Raw genomic sequence first — 8,930 nt, forward strand, 5'->3', positions numbered from 1 at the left:
GGCTGTGGCTGTTTGGTTTTAATTGGAAACTGTCTCTTTAATTTTTTAGGAGATCTGTGCGCATGCGTAGTGGAACCCTCCGAGGATAGGGCTGGGGTGCCCACTACTTCAGGCACCCCTATAGTCACCATGGAGGTGCGCAGACAGCAAGGGACCAATGAACAGATACTAAAAGAAAAGAATGTCCACACCTTCATCTCAGCGGTTCTGCCAGATGTCTGTGGCCGCTCCGTTTCTTTCCCCACATGGTCTCACCCAAGATGGTGGCTCCTGGAGCAGCTGAGTGTCCCGGACTAGAGAGCAATAGATTTCTTGCTTCTGCCACAAATTCCCCCTGCTGTGAGCCTTCCAACCTTCTAAGTATTCCTTTATATGTGGTTCAGAGTTGTGGGACCATCCCCTGAACCTGCTTGGTCAGGTATTCTGTGTTGTTGTTGGTGGAGCTCTCTGCTATATGTCCACCCGATCCGCCATCTTGTTTGTTCTCCTCTGGATGGTAGTATTTTAAAGGGTGTGATTGTAGCTTGGCTATATGACCATAATTGCTGTCTTTTCTTGAATAACGTAGGGGGAAAAAGAGCCACCCCAAGGTAAACAAAAAATGAAACCACAGAAGCAAAACCCCAGATTGGATACTGTTTTCTATAATTGGGGAAAAAAAGTAAATGTAGCAAGATGTGTATGACTTTAATTCCCCTCGCTCAGCTGGCTGAAGTTTACCATTTCGTTTAAAGCAGTTCCTGTTGACCTGTCCCCTTTCTTAGATTCTGTGGGCTGTGAGTTTTGCTGAGCAGATCCGTGCAGATGTGTAATAGAACCCTCTGGGGGTGTGGCATCCACTCGCTCAGGAACCCCCTCTCTTCACCAGAGTGGAGTTGCTCAGACAGTGAGAGACCAATGAACAGGAAAAAATATTCACACCTTTATCTCCAGTGATCGCTCAGACCTCTGTGGTGGGAGAGCTTCTCTGATCCTGGCCCAAGATGACCGCTCCAGCACGTGCTGGCAGCCGCCGATCAGGAAACACTACTTTCCTTGCTTCTGCTACACATTTCACTAGCAGTAAGCAGTTGATTCTTCTAAATATTTCTTTATATGTAGTTCAGAGTTCTGGGATGGTCCCCTGAATCTGCTTCATCTGGTGTTCTGTGTAAATACTGTTGGAGGTCTGTACTGCACTTCTCCCTAATCAATCAAGCCCCGCCTCCTCTAGTTGGAAGTTTTTAAATGACTCCATCAATTTCTCCTCTTGTTATGCTATTGTTGTTAAGTGCTGTGAAGTCGGTTCCGACCCATAGCAACCCTGTATAGGGTTTCCGAGGTAAATTTTTACGGGAGCAGAAAGCCTCATCTAACTTCTGCGGAAGTGCTGGTAGTATCGAACTGCTGACCTTGAGGTTAGTAGCCCAACTCATAACCATTACGCTACCAGAGCTCCTTTCTCTTGCTATAGACCTGCTCAATTTTTATATTTCTGTGTGTTGGTTGAAGTGGGTCATGTGTTTCTAGAAATCTGTCCATTTCTTCTAAGTTTTCAAATTTTTTGTAGTCCAGTTCTTCATAGTATTCTGTTATCCTTTTTATTTCCCTTATTTCTGTCATGATGTCACCCTTATCATTTTTATTCATGTTAATTTACATCTTCTCCTTGCACTTTATTGTTAAGATTCGCCAGTACTTTGTTGATTTTATTCATCCTTACAGAAACCTACTTCTCGTTTTAATGTTTGTTTGGTTTTTCCCCCCCATTTTTCTATTTCATTTATTTCTGTTCTAACCTTTGCTATTTGTTTTCTTCTGGTGGCAGTAGGCTTACTTTGCTGCTCTTTTTCTAATTGTTGGCCATGTTTGGTTAAGGTGTTGATTCTGGTTTTGTCTTCTTTTTATTTATGTTTTTTTTGGGGGGTGGAATAAGTTTTATTCACTTGGGGGACGGGCAGCCTCAAAACTTCTGGAACTGCTTGGTGCCGGCGGCCTTGGTGACCTTGAGCACATTGAAGCATACAGTCTTGCTCAGGGGCCGGCACTCGCCCACTGTGACGATGTCTCTGATCTGGACATCCCTAAAGCAAGGGACAGGTGTACAGACATGTTCTTGTGGCGCTTCTCGAAGCGATTGTATTTGCGGATATAGTGGAGGTAGTCTCGGCGGATAACAGTGGTCCTCTGCATCTTCATCTTGGTCACCACACCAGACAGGATACGCCCTCGGATAGAGACATTACCAGTGGAGGGGCATTTTTTGTCAATGTAGGTGTCCTCAATGGCCTCCTTAGGCGTCTTGAAGCCCAGACCGATGTAATAACGCAGGAGTTTCTCCTTGCCAGTTTCTTCCAGCAGGACCCTCTTTTTGTTTTGGAAGATAATAGGCTGCTTTTGGTAGGCTCACTACATCTGAATGTCCACCATCTTCCCACCTGCCTGGAAAAAAAGAGAGCTGCCTTTGTCTTCTTTTTGTATGTGTGTATTTATTGTTATAAATTGACCTCTGCGCACTGCTTTTGCTGTGTCCCAAAGTTGCATTTTTGTTCTCATTGGACTCAAGGAATTTTTTATTTCATTTTTTATTAGCTTTATTACCCAGTAGCTTTTAAGCAGGGTGTTGCTCAATTTCCATGTATTTGTTATATATATTTTTAATCTTCCTGTTGATTTATAATTTTAATGCGTTGTGATCTGAGAAGATGCTTTGTAGTATTTCGATGTTTTAAATTTTATTAAGGTTTGCTTTATGGCCTAACAAATGGTCTATTCCAGAGAAGTTCCGTGTGTGCTGGAAAAGAATGCTATTGTTGAGTGAATGCTCTGTGAAAGTCTATGAAGTCCAGTTGGTTGTTTATTTCTTCTCTGTCTTTGTTGAGTTTCTATCTAGTTGTTCTATCCTTTACCAAAACTGATCTTATTTTTGTAGAGTTGTCTGTTTCTTTCTTTCTTTAGTTCATTTAGATTTTGATTTTTTTTTTTTGTATTTTCTAGCCTCTTTGATTTGGGGCATAGATATTTATTATGGTTATGTCCTCTTGTTCAGTTGATCTGTTAATTATTATTTCCTTTGTTTGTTATGTTGGGTTTTGCCTTAAAGTCTTTTTTTTTTAATCAGAGATAATATCTATCCTTTGATATTTAGTGTATTTCTGTCTTTGTGTATATGGTGGGTCTCTTATAAACAGCATATTGAAGTATCCTATTTTCTTATCCATTCTACTACTCTCTGTCTTCAGTGAATTTAATCCATTTACTAATTACTGATAGGAATGAACTGATTGATGTGTTATTTTGTGATACTGCTGGTTTCTTTGTCCCACAGAATTTTTTGCACTGAGCTCATTTTGTTGATTTTCTTTTCGTTTTGTTCATTTCTGTTGTGTTAATGTCTGCTAAATCTTTCTGATTTTCCTCTTTTATTTTGGTGTGAAGTTGCATTCATTTTCTTTGAGATTACCCTGTAATTTATTAACGTCTTCCCTCTCACCTTTTAAAACTGTGTGTTTTATCTTGAAATCTACTTGACTTCCTAGGTGATTGACAATTCTGTATCTACAGCGTCTGTTAGGACCACAGGGCATTTCGGGGTAGGGTGACTGGTTAAATGCTAGTGCTCCTGAGGGTTCTGTATGTCCTACACTGAGCTCACCTGAACCTAGGCACCAGAACAGTACACCCAAGTGGTACAGCTGACCACCCCACCTCACGCTGGTGTGGCTCCCAACCACATGACTGACCTCTCAGAGAGCAGGGTGTATGCTAGGGGTGGATGAGGATGGAAGCTGGCCACTCCTGTGGTCACAAGGGAACATAGGGAAAAAGAAGGAATCTCACCTTTCCTGTCAACCTGTGTGACTCTGCTCTTCCAAGGCCACCTTCTGTTGCCAAAGCCACTCACAAAGATTCAAGACTGTAGTGCTGTGCCATTCACCAGTCTCCCTCTCTCTCCATCCATTTTCAGCCTCTCCTTACAGCAAGCACTCAATCCACTTATCTAACTAACCTTTCTTTGGAAGATCAGCATTCCAGGATTTTCATCTGTGTCTGTTTTATTTGATCTGTCGTTTCTTTGTTGTAGCTGTTGTTAAATGCTGTCCAGTTGGTTCTAACTCATAGTAACTCTGTGTAGTGTTTCCGAGGAGCAACTGGTGAGCTTGAACCGCTGACTTTGAGGCCTAGTGCTTATTCTACAGTGCCACAGTAGGACTCCTTTGTTGTAGACGGTATGTATAATAAGTCTGCCTAGTCCTCCATATTACTGGAAGTCTCTTATTTTCATTTCTAAGAGTCACAAGATCTGGTCACCCTAGCTTTGTTATTGATGGTGGTTTTGACAAATCATGTCTTTGGTTTTAGTTTCTTCCTGAAGTGAAAATGGAAGACTGATAGCTGAAGATGGGGATGTCTGTTTTTGCAAAGATTTATAGTCTTGGAAACCCTGGCGAGCGATTCTGCTCTGTCCTGTTGGGGTTGATTTGGGTTTAGATATCCAAGTGTCATTTGGGCTACAAAGTCCTGACAGTCTGTGAATTTCTAGGTTTGTATACTAAGCTCTCAATGTTGCCAGCTTCCACCATTTCTATCTCCTATCCTTCTTGCTGCGAACCGCAAGGTCAGCAGTTTGAAACTACCAGCTGTTTCACGGGAGAAAGATGAGGCATTCTGCTCCCGTAAAGATGTACAGCCTCAGAAACCCTATACAGGGTCGCTATGAGTCGGTACCAACTCCACGGCACATAGCAACAACAACAGTCCTTCTTGACAAGCCCTCCCTTTGCTTATTTTGGAGTCTTGGTGTGGTGCTGTAGGATAAGCACTGAACTTCTGATCACAAAGTTGGCAGTTCTAAACCTACCAGCTATTCCTTGGAAACTCTGTACAGGGTTTCTATGACTTGGAACCCACTCTATGGCACACAACAACAACAATCCTTCCTGAGGTGTGTGCTAGTGGTCAGGACTTCTCTGGGGTGTGTTGGAACATTAGGGCAGCTGCCTGAAGGAGGAGCTGAGTTTGGCCAGGAGTCTGGGCATGTTGTGCATGTTCTTTTTCTGAAGTCCTTCCCACAATACCGTTTGGAGTGGGGGCAATGACTAAGAAAATGGGTGTGGTTTAGAAACTAGGATGTTGAAGCCCAGAGGATTCACATGTCTCATGGAGTAAATTAGCTTTTGAGTCAAAGAAGCAGAAGCTGAAAAATTGAGACTGCTATTTTAGAGCACTATGACTGGAAGGAGGTAAGTGGACATTCACCATTGGTGTCCTCTTGCCTTTTATCTCTTCAGTCTTCTGGTTTCAGGCTCCTTCATGTCTGGTGACACTGGCATGATCACACCTCTTTAGACCTGGGTGACTGGAGTTAAGCATTTTAGTGACTCACCAGATTCTGTTGTCATCAAAGGCACTTTTTGTTTTGAGAAAGTCACCATCTGACCTTGATGCCTGTCATCTGCTTTTGCCTGACTTTGTGAATTTTGAATCACATTAACCTGTAAGAAACATTAATAAAAGCAAATCAGAAAAAGGTATTTTAAATCAAAATTGAATATAGCTAAGTATAAAACTGGTATTTGCTAAAAAAAGAAAAAAGGCAAGTAACTCTAAAACAATGGTAACACACACAGTAAACAGTATTGTATGATTCTAATGAGATGCTGTTACTGTCTATATGAGGGGCTTAAAAAAATGCATGGAAAAATCTTATTATTTTTCAATTTTACCTTTTCCCAAACTTTTTGAAGCCCTGTTGTACAGAAACCTGCGAAAACCGGAAACAAGGAATACATTTATAAGAAATTACCAGTTTTTTTTTCTTCCTTGTTTTAGGTGGTTGCATTATTTTCCATTCTTGTCAGTAGCATACAAGACTTTCACTTGCTTCACAATGTCAGCAACTTTTGGTAATGTCAGACTTTTAAGTCTAACCTCTCTGTTGCGTTATTGTTGCTGCTGTTGTTAAGTGCTGTTAAGTCGATTTCAACTCATAGCAACCCTGTATAGAGTTTCTGAGGAGTAGCTGGTGAGTTTGAGCCCCCAACCTTACTGTTCAAACTGACCTTGTGGTCCAAGTGCTTATCCTACAGTGCCATACCAGGACTCCTACAGTGCACATATACTGCTTTATGGTCTTAAAATTTTTTCTGTGACTGATGATGCAAATGGCTAATGTAATTTGCTGCAAACCAAAACTCTGATGGTTTGGGTCTACTCAGAGGTGCCTCAGATCAAAGACCTGGTGATTTGCTTGCAAAAAAGCAGCCATTGAAAACCTTACAGAGGACAATTCTACTCTTACACACACAGTCAGAACCAACTTGATGGAAACATTTTTTTTTCCCTTATTTTGAAGCTTGTCTTTTTTTAATGATAGTAACAGGAAAATATAATTTTAAATTTTGTTGTCACAAAGGTTGCTTTACTATGCTTCCATTTTGAATGAGTGACTGTATCTCTTGGAAAAAATCCCAGAAATGCAATCACTTTGTTTGACATTATACACATATATAATTTTAAGACATTTCTAAATTGCCATCCATAGGGATAGCACCTCTGTATACTCCCACCCACCTTCCCCCAACTCAACAGTTTGTTGTTGCTGTTGTTAGGTGCTGTTGAGTTGGTTAGGTACTGTTGTTAGATCACCCATAGTGACCCTGTATAGGGTGTCCGAGACTTTAAACTTTTACAGGAGCAGAAAGCCTCATATTTCTCCCACAGAACAGCTGTTAGGCTCAAACTGCGGACCTTGTAGTTAGCAGTCCAGTACTTACTGCATGGAGCCACTGCGTTCCCAACACAGCAAGTTAGTAAACTTGAATTTTGCCAAATTGGATTTTTCTAATTATGAGGGAAGTTGAGTTGTTTTTTTTTTTAATGTGTATTGTCATTTTAATCAGAATAATAGGTGACCAGTATACTTGTAAACTGCTTCATGTCGTTTCCTAGTTTATACAAATACCAACAACAAAATTATTTAAAGTCTTTCTACGTTGGATTATATTATTTGTAAGTGGAAGACATTTTTTATTTTTGTCTTTCCCTTTAATGATTGCTTAATTCGTTTTTTATTTTAATTTTTATTTAAGGTTTTTATTGTGGATTGAGTGAAAGTTTACAGGGCATATCATCAGTTTTACATTCAACAAATCATATACCTTGTTTCAGTACAATGATTATAATCTCCTCCACGTACCATCAGTTAACAGTATTGCTCTCTATCCACTTTAGATTTTTAAAAACAAACAAACCAAACAAAAAAACACTCAGGTATATATAATAATTTACATTTCCAAAGGGCACATTCTGTAAGTCTGCCTTCTGGCCACCAGCTCGTAGTCCTTCTGTTCTTAGTCCATGAATCTAGAGTCCTCAGCCACTCCCCCTCTACATGCCCCCAACTCTGCCTCCATCTCTGGCACTGCTGCTTCTCTGGATAAGGTCCCACATTCTGCTTGTGCACTTCTTTCTCGATGGTCCTAGGGTCCTCTGTTTCTGGACTGTAAGATTAACCATCTCCTGTTTTTGTTACAAAATTTTTACCTTTACAGTTGTGACAGTCGCGATTAGTCATGATAACAATTATTCACTATTGAACCTTATGAATCTTATCCCCATCTCTTCTCACCAGACCCATCTAGGCAAGATGACAGCTATTCAGTGGCGACTCTTTCTTCCCCCCAAACTCTTAAACTAAACTCCTTCTTGAAACCTTGTAAGCCAGTCATTTCGTACCTTTATTGACCCTTCATTTTAGGTACCCAATGTCTAAGTTGCCCGTCCCTATCTACACTGTGCACAGAGGGTATAGCATTGATACTTGATGTGAAGACTCTTTCCCTCTCTATTGGTATTTAGAGTAACTACCTCTCTGAGCATAGGCCAGGTTCATCAAATTGAAGCAATTTACCCTGTTTCCTTTATCCAAAAAAGAAAAAAAAAATTTTTTTTTCCAGTCTTTCTCTAGTCGAGTTCTTATTATCGAGCCATTGAGGTAGGTCAAAAGGGTACTGTATGCAAGTTTGGGTGTTCTTGTGCATCTCCCCTCACTCATATCAGCTGGATGCTTCACTCTCAGCTCTAGCCCTCTGTGGCAAGTCCTTATCCATGGGCTCAAGTGTCCACAGGTCTCACCACACTTTGGACCAACTAGCCCTTCCTCTTCTCTCTCTCATCTCCAGGTCAACGTAATTCATTGGACTGGGATTGAACTCAGTCCATTTCTTCATTGATGCCTTTCCGCCTCTTCAGTAGACCAGTTTGGTCACCAGCAAGCTTACATGCTTGTTTGTGTATTTCCTTTGAGTTTCAGTCTTAGAGAGGAGTTTGTCCTAAAGGCACTTGATTGCTAGCCTTGATATCTTCTTGGTGAACACCTTGCTTATTCTTGTAGTAGCCAATCATGCTGACATTTTTGTTTGGGGTTTTTCCTGAAGATTTTTCTTTGAAGATGTATTTTCTGTCACTGTAGTTGTTCCAGTCAGCTTGTTCTTTCTAGTGGGAATATCCCACCTCATAATGTTCTGGATGGGACTCAGGATTCCACCTAAAGTCCTATACTCTGCAAAGGCTTTGCAAGAGGCCTATTTCACTGGGAAAGTTGTAGAACCCTTTTTAGGTATTCCAATCAGTTATAGGCTGAAGATGGGCTTACAAGTTTCCTCTAATCATGTTTCCCAACATTCCTTTCTATCCCACTCAAGTGTCTATTTTACAATAGCAGGCAAGGGAAACTAATATTCATAAGACAGTCAAGGATTTTAGTATTATTTACCCACTTCAAACTATACCTTGGAATAGGCTCTGTATCCCAGAGCCCTGTTGTTCCAAGGTTGAGTATGCATCGCTGTTTATCTCTGTCCCACTAGGTCATGCAAACCTGTCTCAGTGTTCCCCTATCTCTCTTGTTCTTCTGCCTCCTCCCCCGTCTTGTATTGCTCTCCCCAACA

General features: G+C 41.0%; 1 protein-coding gene and 1 pseudogene across 1 annotated transcript in view; one reads left to right on the plus strand and one right to left on the minus strand.

Moving 5' to 3' along the window:
* The window catches only part of LOC102828502 (integral membrane protein DGCR2/IDD-like), a 149,951-nt gene that overhangs the window by 37,765 nt on the left and 103,256 nt on the right, over positions 1-8,930 (plus strand). The gene's annotated exons all lie outside the window — the stretch shown is intronic.
* Positions 1,943-2,409, minus strand: LOC102838164 (annotated as a pseudogene).

This window comes from Chrysochloris asiatica, unplaced genomic scaffold, assembly GCF_000296735.1.
Source record: "Chrysochloris asiatica unplaced genomic scaffold, ChrAsi1.0 scaffold00260, whole genome shotgun sequence".
Classification (NCBI taxonomy): domain Eukaryota; kingdom Metazoa; phylum Chordata; class Mammalia; order Afrosoricida; family Chrysochloridae; genus Chrysochloris; species Chrysochloris asiatica.